At 39.9% G+C, this 27734-nt stretch overlaps 1 protein-coding gene across 1 annotated transcript in view; it reads right to left on the bottom strand.

Annotated features, from left to right (window-relative positions):
• The window catches only part of LRRC8C (leucine rich repeat containing 8 VRAC subunit C), an 83035-nt gene extending 55577 nt beyond the window's left edge, over nucleotides 1-27458 (bottom strand). Inside the window, exon 1 of the mRNA XM_081495476.1 lies at nucleotides 27273-27458. The gene's annotated coding sequence lies outside the window, so the exon portion shown is untranslated. The remainder of the gene's footprint in view (nucleotides 1-27272) is intronic.
• Nucleotides 27459-27734: the final 276 nt, after the last annotated feature.

A 27734-nucleotide genomic window follows, 5' to 3' on the forward strand; every position in this document is an offset into this window, starting at 1 on the left:
CCTGTCTAAATCACCTTCCAGGGACCTACCACTGAATAAGGTAAAGACTGAAAGAAGGGAAGGACAGGTACTTACTAAACAATAGCAGGCCAGAGTGATCATTGATCATTTGGGTTAGAATTCTCAATGGCAAATGCCCAGTAATGCACAAGAGCAGGAAAATGGGAAAGTCAGGACTATGGGAAGCCATGGTGTACCTACCATCATTCTGTAAAAAAAATCAGGGCACTGAATTGGCAGTAACAAGAGTCTGCAAGTCAACCTTTTGCTATAACTAGCATTACTTGGTCCCTAACTGGAGTTTGAGTTCCACCTTTCAAGAGAAATGTGAAAATATATTGGACACTTAAGAGAAACAAGCTCTACCTTCAAAAATATATCCAGATTTTGACACTTCCGACTCAGCTCTGTTGCTATTACCCTGGTCCAAGCCATCATCTCTCAGCTAGATTACTGCAATATCCTCACAACTGGGCTCCCTGTTTCTATCACTGACTCACATAGATTTGTCTCAACTGAGCAGCCAAAATGGTCCTATTAGGTCTCTTCTGTGCTCAAAACCCTCTAATAATTCCATCTCACTCAGAAAAAGTCTAAATGTTCACAAGAATCTTTATAGGCCCTATGTAATCTGCCTCCTCCCCACCCTCAGCACCAGTGTCATAGCCTCCTTCGCTCTGGCTTGCTCTAGCCACACTGGTATTTCCTGCAGTTTCTTCAACATCCCAGGTTCACTCCTGCCTCAGAGCCCTCGTATTTGCAATACCCTATCCTCTGCTTGGAATTCTCCTCTTCCTGATACCTGCAGGGTTCAATCCCTTGCCTTCTTCAGGCCCTGCTGAAACTCATGCAGATGCCAACCACTTTTCACCATTTCTATCACTACCACTTTAGTCTGAGACTTCACCAGCTCTCGCGTGGATAATACTGCAAAGCTGATTTAATATATTACAAGCCCACCCCAGGCCCAGAAGTCCCTTTTTTCCTGCCCTGTCTTATTTTTCTCCATAGCATTTAGTACCTTTGAACATACTATACATTTTACTTACTATTTCTCGTCTCCTCCTCCTTGACCATAATTCCCATGAAAGCAGAAATTTTTGTCAGATTTGGACACCACTTTGTCCCTAATGTCCAGGAGGGTATCTGGCCCATATTTGTCATTCAATAGATACTTTTTGCAGAGAAGGCAATGGCAACCCACTCCAGTATTCTTGCCTGGAAATTCCCATGGATGGAGGAGCCTGGTAGGCTGCAGTCCATGGGGTTGCTAAGAGTTGGACACAACTGAGCGACTTCACTTTTCACTTTTCACTTTCATGCATTGGAGAAGGAAATGGCAACCCACTCCAGTGTTTTTGCCTGGAGAGTCCCAGGGATGGCGGAGCTTGGTGGGCTGCTGTCTATGGGGTCCTGCAGAGTCGGACATGACTGAAGCGACTTAGCAGCAGCAGCAGCAGATACTTTTTGATTGAAAGAATAAACCAGTAGAAACAGAACTTACCCAGACATGTTATTAATATAAAAATCGAGATAGCAAAGGAATGATGCAAGAACCTAGAAGTTTATGGATCGACTATGGCCAAATACAAAGTACTCCAATTTTGATGTAAAAACAGGTCTCAAACTGCTGCATAAGAGATTTAGGGTAAACAGGGAGAGCCCGCTGTTGAATGATTCAATAGAACGTTCTAGAACAAAACCTGTGGGTTGGTCATGCCATGGAGACATGAAAAATGGGTGAAACTCACACTCAAAACCCAGAGGTGGAGTGCTAGCTGAGAAAGCCCCCTGCCGCTCTGCTCAGAGCCTAAGATGGGTATTTCCCCAGGAACCAACATCACTTATTGAATCTGCAGAGAACACCTTGTGTTCCCAAAGGGAAGTCACACAGACTGATGTCAAATCAGGAATGACCCATCGGAAAACCTGTTGACAACATCTGGGCTGAACCAGGATCCTGAAATAGAAAATCTTGGAGGAAATGAAACCCAGGGTACATAGAGTGGAGGCTCTCAATGTGTGGAATCAGCTGGAAAGCTTTAAAAATACTAATGCCCCAGGTCCAGTTAGATCAGAAAATCACTCCAGGCAAGAAGTTGCTTCTTAAACATGCCCAGGTGATGCCAACATGCAATTGAGGTTGAGATCTAGTTCCCTAGAAACCCACTTCCTCCTTTTGTGATAAAAAGTAAACCTATGAACCAGGCAAGGTCTTAAAGAAAAATGAGAGCTTCAGCTTGGCCTACCAAAGCAGAATTTGCTTAGTTTAAAATGATTTCAGTACTCTATGGACTCACATTTTCATTTCGAGTCTATAGTTAATAGGTACCTTACCTCTTCCCAGATTAGCACATCAGGACTGACAGGCTCCCCCAGGTGGCCCACCCTCCTGCAGAAAGAGCATGCTGCTAGGATAACACTTGATAGGATCATGACCGTAACTGCAGTGTTCAATTCTGGAAGCCTGTGGCTGCATGTTTTCATATGTAGGCCAAGATCAACTCTCTCCCTACCTGGTCTGTTCACTCCTTCACTCTCCTGGGTTATTTATATATGCATTTATTTCCTCACCCACACTGTTAAGTTCTATAAGGGCAGATACTACCTTACTCATTTTGGCACTCCCAGCCTCTAACCTCGTTGTCTGAGCATAACGATAAGGAGTGCCACAGGCATGGTAATGATTTAACCCTTCAGAACATTTTCTGAATGTAGATGATGCTTTGAACATTAGAACTGTGGTTCTGATGGGGTCCGTTTTAACTTTAGAGGTTTTTTTATTTGAGAATAACAGTGAGTGTGAATCTTAACAGCAAAGATCCCTTTATAAATAAAAAAATTGCATCTCCATCACAGTATGAGCTAAGGTTTAGGCATGTACATGTATCATATCATTTAATCTCAAAACAACCTAGGTTCTGGGTACCCTTACAGAAGAAATGGAGACTTTACTAGGTCAAATGTCCCCAGGGTTACACAGCAGTAAGTAGAGGAGCCTGAATACAACCCAGATGATCTGTTTTTAGAGCCAATTATTCTAAGTAAGTCACTAAACCTAACATTTCATGGATAACAGAATTGAAAATTGAATTTCTTTTTGATTTAATTTATGAATTAGCAGGCAAGGGTGTTTTCCCTTATTCTAAAGAAGAGTTTCTGAAAAACTAGAAATGTGACTACTTAAAATATCCTATCCAAGCAAACTATAGATTCAATGCAATCCCTATCAAGCTACCAATGGCATTTTTCAGAGAACTAGAACAAATAATTTCACAATTTTTATGGAAATACAAAAAACCTCAAATAGCCAAAGCAATCTTGAGAAAGAAGAATGGAACTGGAGGAATCAACCTGCCTGACTTCAGACTATACTACAAAGCTACAGTCATCAAGACAGTATGGTACTGGCACAAAGACAGAAATACAGATAAATGGAACAAAATAGAAAGCCCAGAGATAAATCCACACACCTATGGACACCTTATCTTTGACAAAGGAGGCAAGAATATACAATGGAGAAAAGACAATCTCTTTAACAAGTGCTGCTGGGAAAACTGGTCAGCCATTTGTAAAAGAATGAAATTAGAACACTTTCTAACACCATACACAAAAATAAACTCAAAATGGATTAAAGATCTAAGTGTAAGACCAGAAACTAGAAAACTCCTAGAAGAAAACATAGGCAAAACACCCTCTGACATAAATCACAGCAGGATCCTCTATGACCCACCTCCCAGAGTAAAGGAAATAAAAGCAAAAATAAACAAATGGGACCTAATTAAACTTAAAAGCTTTTGCACAAGGACAGAAACTATAAGCAAGGTGAAAAGACAGCCTTCAGAATGGGAGAAAATAATAGTAAATGAAGCAACTGACAAAGAATTAATCTCAAAAATATATAAGCAGCTCATGCAGCTTGATACCAGAAAAATAAACCCAAGCAAAAAATGGGCCAAAGAACTAAACAGACATTTCTGCAAAGAAGACATACAGATGGCTAACAAACACATGAAAAGATGCTCAACATCACTCATTATCAGAGAAATGCAAATCAAAACCACAATGAGGTACCATCTCACGTGAGTCAGAATGGCTGCTATCAAAAAGTCTACAAACAATAAATCCTGGATAGGGTGTGAAGAAAAGGGAACCCTCTTACACTGTTGGTGGGAATGCAAACTAGTACAGCCACTATGGAGAACAGTGTGGAGATTCCTTAAAAAACTACAAATAGAACTGCCATATGACCCAGCTATCCCACTGCTGGGCATACACACCGAGGAAAGCAGAACTGAAAGAGACACGTGTACCCCAATGTTCATCACAGCACTGTTTACAATAGCCAGGACATGGAAGCAACCTAGATGTCCATCATCAGACGAATGGATAAGAAAGCTGTGATACATACACACAGTGGAATATTACTCAGCTATTAAAAAGAATGCATTTGAATCAGTTCTAATGAGGTGGATGAATCTGGAGCCTATTATACAGAGTGAAGTAAGTCAGAAAGAAAAACACCAATACAGTATACTAACGCATATATATGGAATTTAGAAAGATGGTAACGATGACTCTATATGCAAGACAGCAAAAGAGACACAGATGTAAAGAACAGACTTTTGGACTCTGTGGGAGAAGGCGAGGGTGGGATGATTTGAGAGAATAGCATTGAAACATGTGTATTACCATATGTGAAACAGATTGCCAGTCCAGGTTCAACGGATGAGACAGGGCACTCAGGGCCGGTGCACTGGGATAACCCTGAGGGATGGGATGGGGAAGGAGGTGAGATGGGGGTTCAGGATGGGGAACACATATACACCCATGGCTGATTCATGTCAATGTATGGCAAAAACCACCTCAATATTGTAAAGTAATTAGCCTCCAATTAAAATTAATTAATTAATTTTTTAAAGTCCTATTAACTTACATTATAAAATCAGCAATGCTTTCTTTTAAATTCATATTATTCAGAATAATATATTAAGAGATTCTATTTTTAATTTAATTTTAATTTTAGATTTTTAGATTTAATTTTAATTTTCTGTTTGCTTTTCCATTGGTGTTGGCTCCTATCTTTTTGGCTTTTGGCTTTAAATCTCTTAGCTCTTCAGTCTCTTGGTCAAGCACTTAATAACTTTAAACTTTAAATATTTTTAAGAGTAGAATCTATCTCATCCTAAATGAGCACAGCTATTCCATTTTCCTGTTGTATTTCCATATTTTTTAATTTAAAAATTTATAGTTTATTACTTGATAATGAAAGATAATACATGGGTTCAATTTTTATATCAAATGCTTTTTTTTTAAAGATAATGAAGATTTCTTTAATCTTCATTGGTGATTCTAATATAAAAATACTGATGACGCTTAGGTATAATTTTTCTTAAAAGGAGGATTAACTGCCTATTTTCAAGTACAGTATGTCTGTTACTTTCCATAATTTCACTAAATAAATGATTTAGTTGGTATATGAGACATTGAAAGATAGGGAATGACTCTTTTAAAATGTCAGAGAGGTTAAACATTTTCTGACTCTTTCTCAGATTTTCTAAATGACAGATATACTTTAAAACAGGCTTCCCGGTTTCCAAGCAAACACACTCAAATACATGAATTAACATATCATAGCCTTAAACTGTTTTCAAATGCTATATTTACACTGCTTATGATGTCACACAAATAATTTTGATTCAGGTTGAATGTGTCAACAGGAAAATATAAAAATTCTAAGCAAACTAATTCTGAGACTCAAGTGATTCCACTGCCAGAAATGCTAGTTAAACCAAACATTAGTGCAGCCAAAGAACATCAAGGAACACCACTGTTTTCAAGATTTGTGGTTTCCTCATATAAGGGACCTATTCTGCTCAGATTTGGATGTGGCACAAGGGGGCTTTTTAAAAGCAAGGTATATTTCAATTTTTTAAAAAAATCTCAATACAGCTGAGTTCACTCAGCTATAAAGATGCTCTCAGATACTCACATTCTTCAGTCTCTACAAATATATCTGCTTCTTGCCACCTTGTTGCCTCACCTAAAACATTCTTATTTTTGCATATCAAATATTCTAATGTGATATGGTCCCTTATGCATGGCTCCAGTTTGGGTCTAAAATTCTTTGCTGCTCTAGTGAAGAATGTTGTTGTTGTTTCAATCGCTAAGTCGTGTCCAACTCTTTTGTGACCCCATGGACTGTTGCCCACCAGGCTCCTCTGCCCATGGGATTTCCCAGATAAGAATAGTGGAGCAGGTTGCCATTTCTTTTTCCAGGGGATCTCCCGACCCAGGGATCAGACATGCATCTCCTGCATTGGCAGGCAGATTCTTTACCGCTGAGTCACCAGGGAAGCCCCTAGTAAGGAAGAGGTCTCCTGAAAATTTTGCAGGAACACACTGTCATCATACTAAGTATCTTTCCTCTAAACCACTATGGCCACTGCTGACTGAGCTTACCAGGCAGACCATTCATAAAGGTGGCGTATGTTCCTTTTTGTGGCACTTACAAGTTATTAATAGTATTTTAATATAAAGCTTCAGGGCAATTTGTAAAAATTCTCTTCTCTATGAAATGATTTCATTTTTGCATATTAAGGCTGATTATAAAATCCTTAGTCCAAAGCAATATATGCCAACAGTAAAACTAACAAAAGTATTAATATTATTCTTTTATGGGTATATACTACCTCACTGAACATCTATATTTTGAGAACTCTAAGTTTAGTCATAAGCATTCACATTAAAAAGTAAAAATGGAAGTAAGTTATCTCCATTCACCATTTTACTCAAAATAATGAAATGGCTACAATGCAAATTTTCAAGCCAGAAAGACCGAGGTTTGAAATCTAACTCTGTGGCAGTCTCTTTAAATCATGCGCACTTGGGAAAGTTCTTGGCAGTAAATATGACAGTTATCAACCTCATTATTTAATTAAAATATTAGCTAGGCTTCTCTCCTAGGAAGCTTCTGGATTCTAAAACCTCCACTTATTGTATGTTTTTCTATATCTACCATTCATGGAATATGTCTAAAAGTACTCCCAAATTGCAGTGTCCTCTTTGAAATATCTGAAATTCTTCGTGAACGCAGATGTCAAGCTAGAGTTCAATATCCAACCAAACTAACTTCCAACTCTGAAAGTAGAATAAATAATATATTTCAGATACTGAAAAGTTCAGAAAACTCAGCTTTATGCTTTCTTTCTTTTAAAAGTACTGAGGGATGTAAAGGCAATAAAAAGTTTCTTCCTTGAATTCTGGACATATATCCAGCTGGTAACTTGACATTTACAATTGGATGTTGAGTAGGCATTTCAAAATAAGTAAGTTCAAAACAGAATTCATTTCAACTCTAAATCTGCTGTCCCCACAATCTTCTACATTATAGCTCCTCTGGTTTAAAACCTTGAAGCTAATTTTGACTTCTTCATCTTGCACCCAGGTGTATTCTGTCAGCAAAGTCTAATGGTTCAACTTTTAAACTATATCCAGAATCTGACCATTTCTCATTAATTATCCACCAGTTATAGTCCCAACCACCAGTATGTCTCATGTGGTTTTTTGCAGCAGTCTCCATGTTTCCATCCTTGTCTCCTACTGTTTAGTCTGTACCATTTTATTTTTCCTCAACATGTGCCTTTTTAGAAAATCAGTGAGGTCAAAACTATTCCTGTACAAATACTACACATGAATTTCCTTTTTAACTCACATTCTCTAGTGAGTGGATAGAGTTTTCTTCAGGCTATATGATGTCAGTGAACATACTGAATGCCAGGCTTTAAAGACATATGTAACAATATAAGACAATGACATTGTCTTTCTTTGGGGAAAAATACAGTTATTTTCATAAAAATACATTATGTGTGTTAACATGTTTTCTTGTTATTTTAAAATAAGTTAACGCTGGGCTGGAAGAAGCACAAGCTGGAATCAAGATTGCCGGGAGAAATATCAATAACTTCAGATATGCAGATGACACCACCCTTATGGCAGAAAGCGAAGAGGAACTAAAAAGCCTCTTGATGAGATGCATGAGACAAGGGCTCAGGGCCGGGGCAATGGGATGACCCAGAGGGATGGGATGGGGAGGGAGGTGGGTGGGGGGTCCAGGAAGGGGAACACATGTAAACCCATGGCTGATTCATGTCAATGTATGGCAAAAACTATTACAATATTGTAAAGTAATTAGCCCCCAACTAAAATAAATAAATTTATAAAAAAAAAAAAAAAGCCTCTTGATGAAAGTGAAAGGGGAGAGTGAAAAAGTTGGCTTAAAGCTCAATATTCAGAAAACTAAGATCATGGCATCTGGTCCCATCACTTCATAAGAAATAGATGGGGAAACAGTGGAAATAGTGTCAGACTTTATTTTTTGGGGCTCCAAAATCACTGCAGATGGTGATTGCAGCGATGAAATTAAAAGACGTTTACTCCTTGGAAGGAAAGTTATGACCAAACTAGATAGCATATTAAAAAGCAGAGACATTACTTTGCCAACAAAGGTCCATCTAGTCAAGGCTATGATTTTTCCAGTGGTCATGTATGGATGTGAGAGTTGGACGGTGAAGAAAGCTGAGCACCGAAGAATTGATGCTTTTGAACTGTGGTGTTGGAGAAGACGCTTGAGAGTCCCTTGGACTGCAAGAAGATCCAACCAGTCCATCCTAGGGGAGATCAGTCCTGGGTGTTCATTGGAAGGACTGATTTTGAAGCTGAAACTCCAGTACTTTGGCCACCTGATGTGAAGAGTTGACTCATTGGAAAAGACCCTGATGCTGGGAAGGGTTGGGGGCAGGAGGAGAAGGGGATGACAAAGGATGAGATGGCTGGATGGCATCACCAACTCGATGGACATGAGTTTGGATAAACTTCGGGAGTTGGTGATGGACAGGGAGGCCTGGCGTGCTGCGATTCATGGGATTGCAAAGAGTCAGCCACAACTAAGCGAGTGAACTGAACTGAACTGAATAAATACTTAACAGTTTTAAATTTCTCTTTGTCATCCCATGGACTGTAGCCTGCCAGGCTCCTCTGTCCATGGACTTTTCCAGGCAAGAATACTGGAATGGGTAGCCATTCACTTCTCCAGAGGATCTTCCCAACCCAGGGATCAAACTTGGGTCTCCTGCATTGCAGGCACATTCCTTACTATCTGAACTACCAGGGGAGCCCAATATAGTAAATATTTAGAGGTATAACTGATGTAAAGCTCTTTGGGAGTCTTCAACAAATTTTTAAGATTATGAAAGCACTGAAGCCACTGGCTAATGGCTTCTCTATACTGCAACCAGAGTGATCCTTCTAAAACTCAAGTCATATGGGACTACCCTGTGGTCCAATGGTTAAGAATCCTCTCCCAATGCAGGGTATGTGGGTTTGATCTCTGGTCAGTGAACTAAGATCCCATGTGCCATGGAACAACAAAGTCTGTGTGCCTCAACTACTGAGCATTTGCACTCTAGAGCCCACACACCACAACCAGAGAGAAGCCCACGAATTGCAACAAAGATCCCTCATGCTGCAAGCAAGACCTGACACAGTCAAATAAATAAATACATATAATAAATAAATAAAATAAAAAGCTCAAGTCATAGTTTGACCCTCACTTGCTCAGAACCCTCTAATGGCTCCTCAGTTTACTCATAGGAGAGGAGGGCACACACTCCATTGGCCTACAGTATCCTCTTCTAAGAGCTACTACTTTCCCCTTGCTCAGCACCTTCCATTCACACTGGCTTCCTTGCTGTTGGCCCATCAGGCCAGGGATATGCCTTTGTGTTTGCTGTTCCCTTTTCTTGGCTCTCTCTCTCCTCAGATATGGATGGTTCCCTCCCTTCCACCAGGTTCTGCCTCATGAACCATATTTTTATTGTTTCTCTTTCCAGATATTTAAATACTTGTGAATATTTCCCTGTTCTTCTATGGTAGTACTACCTCTTATCTTTGCCACACATGTATTTGTTTACCCTACCCCATCTGTTACAGAGTATGTTATGAAGGATAGTGGCTGGTTTTTAATTTCCTCAAAGGAGAGCAGATCGGGTGGTGGTTTGCACCCAGTATGGTCTTCAAAACACATGGCTGATCTCAAGGGATTATCTGTCTAAACCTTCAGGCAAGAGCATACTTAACGCAGGGCAGAGAGCCTCAACTCTGTTCAATTTTTAAACAAAGACACAGCCTCTATGAAAATTTGTGGCAAGTCTGATGACCTGGTGTCAGAAAATTCTTTTTAAATCCTTATGCTGAAAGTTAAACTCCTATCTCTTTTCAAAAGAGATATACAATCACTCTTTAGATTCAACTGGAGATCCCTTTACACCACTGGAAGTAATTATTCAATTTCTCCTGGTATTCCTCATCTTAGCTGAAATATCCCAGGTCCTTTCATTTTTTCCACATAGATTTTGCTTTTTCAATCTTCTAATCCTCTTTGTGATGGTCTTTTGACTCTTTTCCAAGTTTTTCATCTTCCTATTTGTGTAGTCCTAAATTGTAATATTAATAATGTGGTGTCAAAAGAATCCTAGAGTCTACTTTTATTGTAACCCATTGTATGTTTTTAATATATACTAATATATTGCCTTATAAATGAAAAAGTGTGTCAAATCTGTTTGTGTAATATAACTTGCAACCTCCTCCCATAAAGAAATTAATGTTCCTGATACAATGCTTAATTAAATTATTCTAATAAACTTTAATGACATCAAGAAATTCTGGGAGATTAGTTGCCAACCCAAGCAGTTGATAAATTGTCAACCACAAGTTTAGTAGCCTTTAACCAAATATTATTTTCTTTTGATGTTGAATCTAACACTTTTCTAACCATTCTCTTTTCCTATAAAATCCCTACAAGAGCAAATCTTTGAATCAGCCTACTAAAGGGCTTTTTAAAAAAAAAACCAGTGATAAGTCATCAACCAAGAGTTTAGTAGCCTTTAACCAAATACTACTTTCTTTTGATGTTGACTCTAACACTTTTCTAACCATTCTCTTTTCCTATAAAATGTCCCTAGGAAAAGCAAATCTTTGAATTAGCCTACTAGAGAGCTTTAAAAAAAAAACAGTAGGGAATCTATTGGAATTCTTTGATACGTGCTAACAACAAAATTGTCTTTTTTTTTTTTTTTTAATGCAGGCATCAGTAAACTTACTCTATAGAGAGAAAGTGAAAGTCCTGTTGCTCAGCCATGTCTGACTCTTTGCCACCCCCATGGACTGTATCCTACCAGGCTCCTCTGTCCATGGAATTCTCCAGGCCAGAATACTGGAGTGGGTAGCCATTCCCTTCTCCAGGAGACCTTCCCAACCCAGGGATTGAACCCAGGTCTCCCACATTGCAGGCAGATTCTTTACCATCTGAGCCACCAGGGAAGCTTTACAGATGGAGAGATAGTAAATATTTAGGCCTTATAGATCACATCTGGTCTATGTTATACATTCTTTAAAATTTCTTTAAACAACCCTCCAAAAATGTAAAAACCAATCTCAGCAAGTGGGCCATACAAAAACAGGTTGCAGACCCAAACTACACAGCCCATAGTTTGCTGATTTTTGTTGTCACGGTTCTTGGAGGTCCCGTGGAGATTTGCTCATTGCAAAACAGCAGCCACTGGATCAAGAAACTTCATGGCATGTACACTACTGAGATCCTTTGCTTCTCTTCCTGAGCCTGGAGTATTTTTTTGTTGATCTACAGCAATTTTAGTTCTTGAATGTCAAAGTCTGGTGGCCACTTGAAAGGACTCGTGTTCCACTGGGTTTATGATGATTTACTATCTGAACTGAGAGTTTGGAGAGCAGTCTAGACTGTAAGAATTGGTTAAACTTGGGATTGGTATTAAAGAACTCCTCCGCAAGATGAGATCAGAGAGGCTATTTTGATATTAGAGTGACGTAAAGGACTCCCAAGAGGGGGGGTCAAGTGTAGAACCCAAAGTTTCCATCCCATATTTTAAATTTGAGAATTTCAGTGACCAGTGTTTTGAATTTGACACATTCCACAGCCAAATCTCTAATACTAAGAAAAACAAAAGCCCTTCAAAAGGAAGTTTAGGATGAACAACTATGCATTTTTAGGGGAAAAAAAGTATCTAAAACTTGGAAGTGAGGCAACAAGAGGGCAGAATATCCTTTTATTATTATACTGCAGAACTGTTTAACTGGCCTACCCAAGAATAATTTAGGGAAATATACTTTTATTTGACTTGCTACTGATTACATCCCAGACTTGTAGATTTTTGTTGGTAGAAAAGAAAACCCAAAACATATGATTTTTTATTGCCCTGAAGGACATTACCTAGTTTTGTATCTAACCTAGTAATGTTATTCTAACATTCCTTTTTCAAACAGTTCCTGGAATGCTCTTTAAACTAAATGCTTTGCCATCTTACCAGCTCCCTCAATGACGAGTTGAATAAATCTGACAGGTTCATTCTATATTCATCAAGTCATGTTTAACTTTTTAAAAATTATCCCTTGACAACATTCACAGAAGTCTTATCTTGTGTTTTGCTTACAGTGGGTTTGTTTGTGTATACGTTTGCACTTGCATTTACATCTGTCTAACAGTTAAAAAACTGTATGCAGGAATTGGTTCAGAGGTTTTTTTGTATATTTGCCTGTTTCTATAGTTATTTACAGTGCTCTGTTTTTTTTTTTGGTTTGTTTGTTTGTTTGCTTACTTTGTGGTCAGTGAATTCTTTGGCCACTTACTACAACTATACTTTTTCCCTTGCTTTGAATATCTCTAAGAATAAAGGCTAAGTGGTCAGAGTTTGTCCTTTTTCCCCCTAGAAAAACACCTCCTTAAATAGATTCATTTTGAAATAAAGGGAGGAGGGGAAATCTGCTTGGGTGATTTCATAAGGCTGTGTAGTAAAGAGTCAAGGGAAATTTCTGTCAGGAATTGGTCTGACAGTGGATTAAAAGAATAGTTCAAATAGACAAAAAAGATAGAATCTACAGTTTAAAAAGACAGCCCCTCTCTCACCGTCCTGGGCAAAAGAGTAGTACCTGAAAGAATGTTAGCCAAGGAAAGGTGTTTTACTTTTAAAAGTGCCTTTCCCTCTTTCCAGAGGGAAATTAACAGGACAGTAAAGATTAGAATGAATTCACATATTCCAAGCAGGAGGTAATAAACATATATACCTAGAATAAGGAAACACAAAAAATATTCACCACTGTCTTACAACAAAAAGAAGAAAAAGGCACAAAAGGGAAGTTTGTAGGTAATGGGTGGAATTGTCAGTAAGGATGAGGAACTAAAACCTATGCAAATAGCTTTCTGGTCACCCTTCAACAGGTCTTTCTATATTTCTCAATCAGAATGTTTAATTCAAAGAGTTTAGCAAAGCTTTATAGTACTCTGCACTGCATTACATAAAATTCAAAGTTCAACTGATATTCCTGATAATGAGTTCAGTTCAGTTCAGTCGCTCAGTCGTGTCCGACTCTTTGTGACCCCATGAACTGCAGCACGCCAGGCCTCCCTGTCCATCACCAACTTCCTGAGTCCACCCACACCCATGTCCATCGAGTCGGTGATGCCATCCAGCCATCTCATCCTCTGTTGTCCCATTCTCCTCCTGCCCTCAATATTTCCCAGCATCAGGGTCTTTTCCAATGAGTCAGCTCTTTGCATCAGGTGGCCAAAATACTGCATTTTCAGCCTCAACATTAGTCCTTCCAATGAACACCCAGGATTGATCTCCTTTAGGATGGACTGGTTGGATCTCCTTGCTGTCCAAGGGACTCTCAAGAGTCTTCTCCAACACCACAGTTCAAAAGCATCAATTCTTTGGCGCTCAGCTTTCTTCACAGTTCAACTCTCACATCCATACATGACCACTGGAAAAACCACAGCCTTGACTAGACGGACCTTTGTTGGCAAAGTAATGTACTCGGGACAAATTAAACTATTTTCTTAAATTCATTAAAAGACAGTTAAAAGTCTTAGCCCTGATTTTATTCTAGATTGGGAGATCATGAAAAAATTATAGCTCATTTATACCATAATGTTAAACACAGAGACACCAGATAACCCAGCAATTCCACTTCTACACAGATCTGTCTAACAGAAATCAAAACATGTCCACACAAAAACTTGTATGACTGTTCATAGGAGCCTTACTCTTCACAGCCTCAAAGTGGAAGCAACCTGAATGAATGCCCATTAATTGAAGAATGGAAAAAGAAAATATGGTATGCCCCTATAATGGAATATTATTTTTTAATTAAAAGGAATGCTGTACTGATACATGCTACAACTCGGATGAATCTTAAATATATGCTAAGTGAAAGAAGCCAGTCACAAAAGATTACATATAATATGATACCATTTACTGAAATTTCTACAACAGGCAAATCTATAGAGACTGAGGACAGACAGCTGCCTAGAACTTGGGTGAAGAAGTGGAGGTATGTTGGGGATAGTTTATGGGTACAGATTTTTTTGGGGAGGTGATGAAAACGTTCTAAAACAGACTATGGTAATGGTTGTACAATTATGTAATTATTCTAAAAACCACTGAATTGTATACTTTAAAAAAATAAATGTTACAGAAGAAGGGTTAGATCTCAATAAAGCTGTTAAAATGTATTTTAGTTCCTGCATGACTGACCTGTTCTCTGACAGGATGCCTGTTTAATTGGAAGTTACTAACTTTGTATTTGTCTCACGAAAGTGAAACTGAAATTGTTAGTCACTCAGTCATTGTCCGACTCTTTAGGACCCCGTGGACTGTAGTCCGCAAAACTCCTCTGCCCATGGAATTCTCTAGGCAAGAATATTGGAGTAGGTTGCTATTCCTTTCTCCAGGAGATCTATCTTCCCAACCCAGGGACTGAACCTGGTTTCTCACATTGCAGGCAGATTCTTTACTGTTTGAGCCATCAGGGAAGCCCAAGGTCAGATCATTTTTGTTGTTGTTGCTGAGAATTATGTTTTATTTGGCATATAAAACTGAGAACACAGCATTTCAGATAGTTCTGAGAGACTGCTCCCAAGATCATTATTTACACTAAAAATTTATGTCTTTGTACATATGTTCAACAACATTGAATTATAACTAGTGCCAGTTTATTTAATGGTTGTTGTACTCCTACAGTAATTTGAAACCATGAAATGTCATATTTCTCTGATACATTCTAATATGAACTGTGATTATATCATTTTTAAATGGCAGTATAAATTGTAATTAAAGACAATTAATATGAAGACTTGGGACTAATAATTAATTAATGAACAAACTTTGGCAAATAATATCATATGATAGTTTTAACCTCTGTATCATATCTATACACAAATATAATTTGTTCTTTATAACATTTAAATAATAATACTATGATTATAACATGCTTTATAAAATTTATTTTAAGAACTGAAGTGTAACACTTTAAATACTGTTGTCCACCATTGTTTAGTTTATGTGATTTACATGATAAATAATGCACTGAAATAAAATTAACTGTTTTTAATTAGCTTAATAGAACAGGTAACTGGTAACTAAGAAAAAACTTTTCCCAATATAAAGATGTAAAATTATTTACTTACCATATATTCTACCTAATTGATGAAAGATATTTTTTCCCTCACTCAAACCAAATGTGTTCTTTCAGAAGGGGCAATTAGCTTTCCTGCTTTTGGGCTGCTTTTTGAAATTTCAAAATCATAAATAACTAAAAGCAAACAACCAGAATAATAAGAGATTCCTGGACTCCAGATAAATTAAAATTCTGAGATTTCTTAAACACTTTCTTAGTTGTAGTTAATAAGCCAGCCACCCATATGGCCTTCTCTTATTACTGGGCATCTGTATTCTTATCTGACAACATTTTAAAATGTTGCTTTAAGATTGTTTCTAATTTGGAGCAATAAAAAAGAAGCAGTTTTTTTTTTTTAATATTCAAAATAAGTTTGAGACACATTAGACAGCCTCTAGGTAACATCAAAGGTGTGCTCCCTCTCCTATAATCCAGGATGCAGTACTCACAAGTAAAAGAGATGCTGGAAATAATTAGTTTTAATTGATTTGCTCCTTAAATTCCTTAATTAGGTCAACAGTAGGCTGTTCTGTTTATTGCAGTCACATTATGGGGAGAGCTGTTAAGTAAAAAAGTTAAATAAAATATTATTAACATGATTATGTTATTAGATACCCTTTCAGGATAAGTAAAATCATCTTCAAGTTCAGGTACAAGGGCTGACTGAAACAGTCACTGACAACAGATTTATTTCAAAGATTTTGTTTCTAAATTTTAAATACCCACATGTTAATTAGAGATGAGTGTGGCATTTATCTTTAGCTGTTGCTTTGTAGATTCCTTGGGATATGGAATCCTAATTTCAAACACAAAGTCTGTAAGTAGACATACTTTTACTTCTTCCTTTTCAATCTTTATGTCTTCAATTTTTTTCATCCTTATTGTACTGGCTAGTCTCCTACAAAATACGGTATAATGCTAAATGGGGAGAAGACTTGTCTTTGGAAACCAGCTAAAGAGCTAATCAGTTAACTGTCAACTGTTAGACAAGAATCCAATTACCTTGAACCCACTTTTTTTTATCTAGCCTAACAATAATATCTAACCATCCACTATGCTTATAAAATGTCCCTAGTCAGGATGAATTTTTAAACTACTTCTGACCTAGCATTAGTCTTGTATATGTAAGACTAAAATAAAACTGTAACACAGACTCAAAAATGATTTGTCCAAAAAGTGTTTTCTAACAGTTTCTTCAGTCTACTAGTTATCCATCACCATCTCCATAGGATTAACTTTACTTTTGCCCTAATGGCATGTAATTAGTCTTTTTCCATCTTGCATTTCATTCATTTATTCATTCAACAAATATTTACTGATCCTTTGTGAACATATTAGGTACTATTCTAAATACTGGTGATATAGAAATGAACGCAACAAAACAAACAGAAGTCTAGTATATTTTATGTTTGGTTTATTTATTTTTCTTCAAGGTACAATCCTATACTTTCCTTAAGTGAATTTCAGTGCTTAGTTTTGACTGTTTCCTTCATTTTTACCTTATTTTGCCAAGCTCATTTCTAACTCTTGCTTCAACACTATGTTATGCACCATGGAGCCACATACAGAAATATAAGATACATGTTATACCATCAGATCCTTAGATAAAATGCTTAAACACTCCACAAATATCCAAACCCTAGACACACCCCTAGTGCTAGCTCCTCAACTTTCACCATTTTCTGGTTACAGGGATCTACATAGCTGTGCATTAACTAGAAAGGTATTTTTGTGTGTTATATATAGTATTTCCTAACTTTGCTGATGAGAAATTATCCTGGACCTTGCTAATTTCAAGGGACAAAATATAAATTAGCTTGAAGGTGTTTTCCTAATGAAGCTATTCTCATAGTTATTTTTAAAAATCAAGGTGTTAGCTAAATGACCCCCAAAGTATTTTTCCAGAAGCTGGATTTATAGGTTATACCATTCCTATTTAAAAAAAGATATTTGAATCTGTTTCTGATTTTTATACATTCCTAAGGTATTCGAGAAAGAGTAGTTAGTAATTTTTATTGATTACTGGACCCATGAGTTTTCATCTACTTAGCTTATGTAGTAACTTTTATCTAGGATTTGTTTTGATGTTCTGACTTCATGCTTTATATAATACTCCAAATTTCCAATGACATATAGAAATATTTCTGTGTACATATGTCACAACCCTATTAAGAAGAATAACTTCTAATTCCACTCTTAAATTTCATTTCTAGAATTTAAAATAACAGAATGGGATAGACTGTAAGATGGCAGGTTAGAAACTTTAGTGCAAAATGTATCATTAAGTGTTTATTCCACAACTGTTTCTTGAGCAGCTCTGTTCCAGTCACTGTGCAGGTGCTGTGGACATAGAAGTGAATAAGACCAATATGGCCAAATGGCCTCTGCCCTCATGGGACTTTCAGTTTAGCTCTAAAAATCAAACAAAGAGAAAAGATGTAGAAAACAAAGATATTTCTGAAGGCTTGAGGGAAAAGGAGAGGGGGAAAGAACAATACAGTTAAAATCAAAGCTGAAAGAAGAAGATGAGTTGTGGTGGAGGAAGGAGCATGTAAAGGCTGTGCATGTGTGGACTCAGTGGTGTCCAACTCTTTGCAACCCCATGGACTACAGCCCACCAGCATCCTCTGTCCATGGAATTCTCCGGGCAAGAACACTGGAGTGGGTTGCTATTTCCTTCTCCAGGGGATCTTCCTGACCTAGAGATCAAACCCTCAGCTCTTGTGTCTCCTGCACTGGCAGGGACATTCTTTACCACTAGCGCCACCTGGGAAGCCCACAGCCTCCAAATGTCAAAAGAAGCCAATATATAAAGAAACCAAGCTCCTCTAACCCTACAAGCTCTGAGATTCCATGTCAGAAGCCCAGGCTTATGCTCCCTGTTGAACCAGAGCATGGAAATAAACACGAAAAAGCTAAGAGTGATTTCAGAAGTCCAAACCCCACCATCAAATGTCTACTTGTTGTGAGTTAAAATTTCTTTGATAGAGAACACAGTATTTCATAATAATAAACAACTGCCATAAAATGCAAATGCTCTAATAAAGACAAACTAATTTATACTCATTAAAACGGAACAATCACAAGAATGAATGGTTAGTATCAGAGCCTTGCCAGCATAACAGAAGTAAGTAAATACAAGATGTTGGGCATTTAAAGTTTGGGGAGGGTTTCCCATCCCTGAAACAAAAGAATGCAGGTAGAGGCAGGTCTGGAAGATAACTTAATGAATGTAATAATGTTGCCAAGATGAAACTGGTACAACTGGAAGATACATTTTTACAAATATATTTCAGCTTAAGAGCCAATGAAATATGATTTCTTATAAAGGAAAAATGTGTATGTATACACTGTTCTTCATGTCTTTTAGTTCCACATGGCTCATTTGTGATTTTCAAACATAAGCTAGAATCATGTTCCTCCATTTGTTCGCAATGCGGGGGGTAATCCTGTCCCTGTCAAACACTTGGTCCCTGTGTGCTGTGCTTAGTTGCTCAGGTGTGTACAACTTTTTGTGACCCTATGGACTGCAGCCCGCCAGGCTCCTGTGTCTGTGGGGATTCTCCAGGCAAGAATACTGGAGTGGGTTATTGGGTCTGCAGGGCAGAGTAAAAGAATCTTCAGGTTGTAGCCTGCCAACAGGCCACAGTAGCTAAGTGGGTAGACAGGATATCTGTGGCATTATAATGTATCTAAAAATATGTATCTCTGGAAGGAAGGTAGGCATGAACTAAAGGTTGAGAAATGCTTTCCTAAGAGCTTTCTTACTCTCTCTTGCTCTTCTACCTTTGGGCAGTGTTTGAGCTCAGCCAAAATAACTTTCTTCCTTGCTCTTCCTTCCCACCCATCTCCAGTAAGGACAGAGCTTTCATTCTTCTGAGTTCTTTAAAGAACCTATAGTTCTCCGGGATGCCTTTGACCTCAAATACCCAGTCGTCTGGAACACTTTCAGTTGTTCCCCTAAGCTTTACAACATTTTTCTTAAAACCGGTTCTTGAATTTTGCCTTTTTCTCTTTTCTTAACTCTATTCATTTTCTGAATATCTGACTGCCATTCACAGACTATAGAATCACATTCTAAAAGGACATCCATCCAACACCAGAAAAGGATTTTAAATTCACTCCCTGAACTTGTGACAGTGCGTTACACTTCTAAGTAGGTAGCCCAGGCTATTTTTTTGTTTCATGCCCGATATTGGAAAAGAGTTCAGGTATTCTCTACCTTTTAATACGTTTAGGAGATTTTCACTATATCCGCCAATCTACTTTACATAAAGTTCTGAGATTGCCCTCTTGCCCTTCTGCGGGCCGTGCTGAGAGCGAATCGGAGTACATTATTGTTCTAGGTATTCGAGGCCACGCTAGTTTCCACTCTTGCCCATCTTGACTCCACAGTCTCTTTCCTATTTCTATAGTCCAGGAATGACCCATATCTAGCAGACCTATTATTAATAATAAATAATAGTATTTGTTATTATTGTCATAGGGTGTTATAGTGTGTGATATATATATATATATACACACACACACACACAGACATATAGAGAAAGAATATAGCATAGTATAGTAATATTATAGTGTTTCACTTCTTTTACCTGTTCCTTTAAAAATTTTTCCACCTCTGATATTTGTGGTGAGACTAACTGGCTCTTCTGCCCGTGCTAATTCTCTCATTATTCTCTCATAATTCTAACAGAAGCAGAAGATATTAAGAAGAGGTGTCAAGAATACACAGAAGAACTGTACAAAAAAGATCTTCATGACCCAGATAATCATGATGGTGTGATCACTCACCTAGAGCCAGACATCCTGGAATGCGAAGTAAAGTGGGCCTCAGGAAGCATCACTACGAACAAAGCTAGTGGAGGTGATGGAATTCCAGTTGAGCTATATCAAATCTTAAAAGATTTTGCTGTGAAAGTGCTGCACTCAAAATGTCAGCAAATTTGGAAAACTCAGCAGTGGCCACAGGACTGGAAAAGGTCAGTTTTCATTCCAATCCCAAAGAATGCTCAGACTACCGCACAATTGCACTCATCTCACACGCTAGCAAAGTAATGCTCAAAATTCTCCAAGCCAGGCTTCAACAATACGTGAACCGTGAACTTCCAGATGTTCAAGCTGGTTTTAGAAAAGGCAGAGGAACCAGAGATCAAATTGCCAACATCCGATGGATCATCGAAAAAGCAAGAGAGTTCCAGAAAAACATCTATTTCTGCTTTATTGACTATGCCAAAGCCTTTGACTGTGTGGATTACAACAAACTATGGAAAATTCTGAAAGAGATGGGAATACCAGACCACCTGACCTGCCTCTTGAGAAACCTGTATGCAGGTCAGGAAGCAACAATTAGAACTGGACATGGAACAACAGGCTGGTTCCAAATAGGAAAAGGAGTACGTCAAGGCTGTATATTGTCACCCTGCTTATTTAACTTACATGCAGAGTACATCATGAGAAATGCTGGGCTGGAAGAAGCACAAACTGGGATCAAGATTGCTGGGAGAAATATCAATAACCTCAGATATGCAGATGACACCACCCTTATGGCAGAAAGTGAAGAGGAACTGAAGGGCCTCTTGATGAAAGTGAAAGAGAAGAGTGAAAAAGTTGGTTTAAAGCTCAACATTCAGAAAACTAAGATCGTGGCATCCGGTCCCATCACTTCTTGGCAAATAGATGGGGAAACACTGGAAACAGTGGCTGACTTTATTTTGGGGGGCTCCAAAATCACTGCAGATGGTGGCTGAAGCCATGAAATGAAAAGACGCTTACTCCTTGGAAGGAAAGTTATGACCAACCTAGAAAGCATAGTAAAAAGCAGAGTCATTACTTTGTCAACAAAGGTCCATCAGTCAAGGCTATGGTTTTTCCAGTAGTCATGTATGGATGTGAGAGTTGGACTATAAAGAGAGCTGAGCACAGAATAATTGATGCTTTTGAACTGTTGTGTTGGAGAAGACTCTTGAGAGTCCCTTGGACTGCAAGGAGATCCAACCAGTCCATCCTAAAGGAGATCAGTACTGGGTGTTCATTGGAAGGATTGATGTTGAAGCTGAAACTCCAATACTTTGGCCACCTGATGAGAAGAGCTGACTCTTGAAAAGACCCTGATGCTGGGAAAGATTGAGGGCGGGAGGAGAAGGGGACGACAGAGGATAAGATGGTTGGATGGCATCACCGACTCAATGGACATGAGTTTGGGAAAACTCCAGGAGTTGGTGATGGACATGGAGGCCTGTCGTGCTGCAGTTCATGGGGTTGCAAAGAGTTGGACATGACTGAGCGCCTGAACTGAACTAAACTGAATTCTCTCATGAGAGTCAATTTTGATTGTATCCTCCATACTGTGCCATGATTAGTTCTATTTTCAACCAAGGGGTTTGATATCCTCCTTGCTTATTATCTCAACCTCTCTAAGGCAGGTACAGGTATACCTGCTTTTTTAAAGTTCCCTTTACACCACTTCACTTTTATGAAAGACCTATAGTAGTGCCTGTTTTGACTAACTGAGAGAAATCCAAAAAGGATTTTTGCACTTATGGAAAAGAAAGGCTAAAATCCAAAATAGTATTCAGCATTGGTTTTGCAGTAAGCAGAAATACAGAGGCAGTGAACACCCAGGGCAGCAGCGACAGTGGTACCGCCAAGCTCCTTCCCCAAGAACTACACTCAGCATCTCCACACCAAGACCCATAACTTTCAACAGTATCTGTGAGCATCTGCACTTTATTTCCATGTATTCTGTGCATCCATTAGTAAGATGTGTCCTAAGATAACTGTTCCTTCCCTTTATGCTATTTCAGTTTACATAAACTTTCAGAGGAACTCTGCTTGCAGATAATGGGGGAAACCTGCATTTCTTTCCCATAGGTAAATTATAATCCTAATTTAAAAAATCCATCGGGATCATAAGCCCATCTAAAATGCCAAACTACTCAAATACTGTTGATGTACTCAATATATTTACAACCTAATGAGGTTACTATACCACCACAGGAGCAATTGATCAATGAAACATAGCTATCTTACCTGGTACCTAATGGCCAAGGCTTTGAAGAACTGTGGCCTTCCAGTAAATGTAATGCCAGTTAAAGGAGTGAAGAAGGCTGGGATGAACAAGCCTCAGAATAAAGAGGAAGGTGCCACTACTCATGTAAGAGAGACAAATAACTTGGGTGTGTTTCCTAATTATTGTGAGGATCTCTCTCTCTGAATATCTGACTCATCTTTCATTCAGGAAATTGAAACTATCTATGTTTTATTTGAGGCAAAGCATATAAAGAAATAGAAAAATGTCCCTTACTTCAAAGAGTTTACAGTTTTTTGTAGGATATTACCTGGACAAATAACCTTAAAAAATGTAAAAGTCATTAGGGGGGCATGTTATCTGAATTATAAGTGAACTGACAAATGATTAAAAATGGAAGGTCTATAGCTCACGTAGGAGGTAGCATTTAGGTTGGGCCTTGAAGTAGATGCAGAACATCAGCTGGTAGAGACTCAGTGAAGGGTGAGGTATGTGGTGGGGAGATACTAGGATGGCCATGGTGCTCTGAGTGATAAGCAAGGCTGAGATATCAGGAGAGGCAGAAAACAGGATAGTGCATTTGCCAAGATATACAAATTCCATCCCATTGAAAGATGGCTATTAATATTCTAAAAAATGTGCAGAGTAGGGCAAAGGAAAAACTACATAAGGTGAGTAAATGTTTATAAGTCAAGACTACAAAAAAAGGATATGATTCAAAAGTTAAAGATGCTAAAAAGCAGATAAGGCCTTTATATAAAAGAGTGAATCACTGACAGTGCTGACTAAATGCTATATGCATGTAAAATATACATATGTAAAGTTAAGCAGAAATTTCAATCAGTGGTAGAATACAGTAATTCTTACCATTTATTAAGCACCTACTAGGTGACAGGACCACATTTTGTCCCACTGTGCTAAGTCGCTTCAGTTGTGTCTGACTCTGTGATCCTATGGACTGTAGCCCACCAGGTTCCTCTGTCCATGGGATTCTCCAGGCAAGAATACAAGAGTGGGTGGACATGCCCTCCTCCAGAGTATCTTCCTGACCCAGGGATCAAACCAGATTCTCTTATGTCTCCTGCATTGGCAGGCAGATTCTTTACCACTGGTGCCATCTGGGAAGCCCTTTGTCCCATTACTTCATGGCAAATAGAAGGGGAAAAAGTAGAAGCAATGACAGATTTTATTTTCTTGGGCTCCAAAATTACTGTGAACAGTGACTGCAGCCATGAAATTAAGAACGCTTGCTCCTTGGAAGGAAAGCTATGCCAAATGTAGACAGTGTATCAACAAGTTAAGACATCACTTTGCCAACAAAGGTCTGTATACTCAAAGCTATGGTTTTTCCATTAGTAATGTACGGATGTGAGAGTTAAACCATAAAGAAGGCTGAGCGTCAAAGAATTGATTCTTTCAAACTGTGGTGCTGGAGAAGACTCTAGAGTCTCTTGGACAGCAAAGACATCAAACCAGTCAATCCTAAAGGAAATCAACCCTAAATATTCATTGGAAAGACTGATGCTTAAGCTGAAGATCCAATACTTTGGCCACCTGATGCAAAGAGCCAACTCACTGGAAAAGACCCTGATGTTGGGAGAGACTGAGGGCAGGAGAAGGGGGTAGCAGAGGATGAGATGGTTGGATGGTATCACTGACTCAATGGACATGAGTTTCAGCAAACTCCAGGAGATAGTGAAGGACAGGGAAGCCTGGTGTGCTACAGTCCATGGGATGGCAAAGAGTCAGACACAACTTACGAACACACAACACACAGGTTTCAGGAGCTGTCCTTTGTAAGCACTGTTACATTGAATGCACACAATGATCCAGCTAGGTAGGCTTTACTTATAAACCCATTACACACCAAGAAACTGTGGCTCAGAGAAGCTCAATAATGTGAATTAGTTGGCACTTGTACTATGCTGTAGAGCCAGAATCTGTACCAGCTTTTCCTATCTTGAGGCCATGCCCTTTACCCCATACCAGTCTACAATGATTTATATTTTAAGAGACATTAAGTGAATTAAGGATACCTGCATTAGGATACCTGTCACCTCATTGGTTGCAATATGCTTTCATGAGTTTTCCGGGCCTGGAGACATAGCCAGCACTCCAGGGACTGAGTATAAAGTCTTTGGGAGTGTGTTGCAGCTCATGAGGGCATCATTATCATGCGAATGAGAATAGCCGATGAGCCGGAGTGAAATGTTCATTAGGTTAAGCTCTAAATCAGTCATTTAATAGAGAGCAGTGGCAATAAAAGGGGTTTGGGAAACAGATGGCTCTGATTCCAAATGTGAATTCTGCTATATACCAGAAAACCCTGAACAGGTGACCTGACTTCCTTAATCCCTCATTTCCTCATACAGTCCTTCTGGTAAGTCAACAATAAATTTATTTAGAAAAAAAAGAGAGGCAGCTTTGAATAACAAAAAAGTAAATCATTAAGACTAGAGGATTTGGATATATATATTTGTATAACAGATTCACTTTGCTGTACACCTGAAACTAACACAACACTGTAAATCAATTATATCCCAATACAAATTTAAAAAAAAAGAAAAAAAGACAACTAGAGGCTTAGCTTCATTCAGGCATTAACTCAGCTGTATGGTCTTGGATAAATCACACACTCTGAGCCTCTCTCTTCTGTGAAGTGTGAATGGCCTTAAGGGTTTGTTGTCAGATTTTGAGATGATGCATGTCAGGCACCTAGGGCAGCCTGTATTACAGGAATGCTCCATATTAGATTATTAACACCACACTTGGCAAAATAAGTGTGTATTTCCACTCTATTTCTTTTTTAAACTTGGGTTTTACTATGAAGTTATGGGTGACTACAACTTAACTACAGACTATTAAGAATCATTAACAAATTGGAAAAATTAGATACTTTTTTTTTTTACACTAAAAGCATTCTCTTCTCAAAACACATTTCCTTAAATGCCTAGTCCATCTGAGAAATAAAGAGATTAATACCGTTAACAAAGGCTTTGATCATTTTATTACTAAGAAAGTTGTTAAACATGCTTGCTATCTCTGATACTGCTGGTGGGTGAGTGGGCCTTATCTGTGGTCAAATCTGTTATATGAACCATGAAAAGCATCCATCCTTGCAAAGCTGCTCCCCACCTCTCCCTCAAAAGCAAACAAACAACCTGACCTAAAGAGAGTATTTGATCATTCCAAAGTAAAGCCAGTCTGGGTCAGGTCCATGGTCTTCCCTATCAAACCAAGTCACAAGAACGCAAATATCACAGATTGGAGCTGTAGACACTTAATCTGTTACCCATGTCCACACGTTTATGAATCTGAGCAAATTTTGTGAAGTATGGCTTACCTTTGAGGTTTACACAAATCGTTTAAAAATAGAATGTAAAGAAAAATAAAAACTATAAAGCTGACAGCTGAGGTGACCGTGCCCTACTGTGCCAAGAGAGTTAAGACCAATTGTCTTCATCTCTCATCTGGATGGCATTTTAATAACTTGTCGATGAAGAAGCCTCCAGTATGCCTTAGGAAACCACTATATACCTGTCTGGAAATGTGACCGTTGGTTAACGCTACACTTTTTACACTATCGAGAGCTTGTAAGAAATGTGTGACTAAAATAAGTCTTGCCATTTCCTTTGCCTGTTCCTCCCCCATAAGTCTGCATGAAATAGTCATTCAAATCTCCCTCTGCCCAACGCTGGTGGCACTCACACAGTTTGACGGGTGCTTATTTTTTACTTTAAGGTGGATAAGGACCTGAAAGTGTTTCCTAACCGGTTTGCTGGGAGTTTAAAATGCTTAAAAAGAATTCGAAAGTGAAGTTTGGCCTTAACCCTTTGAAATATCTGTCCCAGGATGTGGGCTAGGTGTCCGTGGCACCCAAAGCTAGGTAGAGAGCAAGGTTTTGAAGGGACTAGAATCCGATGTATACCGTGGGTGGGGGAGGGAAGAACTGGCAGAGGGAGAGAAGAAAGGAATTAGCTTCCACAGAGCACATCCTACGGTTGCTGAGTCTCTAACTCCATCCCTAGCCATGTCGTCGCTGAGAACCAGCTGGAAAGACCTGCGAGCCTGGGTTTGTGTCGAAAGCAGCGGTCTTGGTCTCAATCGCCGGCCTAGACACCTGGTTTCTGGGGCCCGCGAGATCCAGCGAAACCCTCTCTCCCCTCGGGTCCTGCTGGGGAGCAGGCATAGCGCTCTCGTTCCCTTCGGAGACCCTAATTCCTCTCTCTCCCCAAAGTGCTAACTTCAGGGGCTCGGGGGTGGTAAGGGACGAGCAGACCAGTAGGTAAAGACCCTGAGGTCTCAGGGAGGTTTAAGGTTGAAAAGAACGACGATCTCCCCCTGCGTGGCCCCGTATTCTCCTGGTCCCCCAGCCCCATCCCCCCAAGTCCGCAGAACCTGCCGCGCTGCGCTTGGCGCCAGGATGGGGTCTCTCACCCGACGCTGGGCTGGCGCGGAATGGGTGGGGTAAGGGTTGGCGGGTCCCCGAGCCCCGGCAGCGGATGGCTCCAGGGACCACACGCCGGGCAGGAGCCCACAGCCCTCCCGCCCGAGAGCTGGGGGAAAGCAGGGACGCGAACGAGGCGGGGCGAGTCGTGGCTCCAGCACACCTAGAGGACCGAGCCGGCGGTCCTCAGCGGGCCGTCCCTCTCCATCGCATCCCATCCCATCCCTCGGTGGTCCCCGCCCTTACCTCTGGGCGCGAGGGTGCCGGCTGCGAACGGTGCTGGGGAGCGGCGAGCCGTCTCCCGCCTGGGCTCAGCGGCGGCCAGCGGCAGCGGGGTCGCCCGCCGGGCGGCTGCTCATGGCTCCACGCGCCCCGAAGCACTGCGGCCGCGGCCACGGCGGCGCCTTCCTCCTAGTCCTCTTCGCGGGCTCCGAGCCGGGACTCAGCTAACGCCCCAGCCCCGCAGCCCTCCTCCCCTCCGCCTCCCCGGCCGCGGACGGAGCCGCCTCCAGCACCGCCCCGCGAGCAGCCGGGCCAGCGGCAGCCAGCGCCGCCCAGCGCCCGGCCCCGGGGTCGCCGCGCCGCCCGCCGGTCGGCTCCGCGGTGCCAGCCCGCTGTGACGCAGGCCGCCGGGCCCGGGAACTTCCTCCCCGCAGAGACCACCCCGCGACCGGGCCGGCCGCCGAGGACAGCCGCCGGCAGCCGAGG

The sequence above is a fragment of the Giraffa tippelskirchi genome, chromosome 5 (genome assembly GCF_054371585.1).
Source record: "Giraffa tippelskirchi isolate mGirTip1 chromosome 5, T2T-mGirTip1v1.2.pri, whole genome shotgun sequence".
Taxonomy (NCBI): domain Eukaryota; kingdom Metazoa; phylum Chordata; class Mammalia; order Artiodactyla; family Giraffidae; genus Giraffa; species Giraffa tippelskirchi.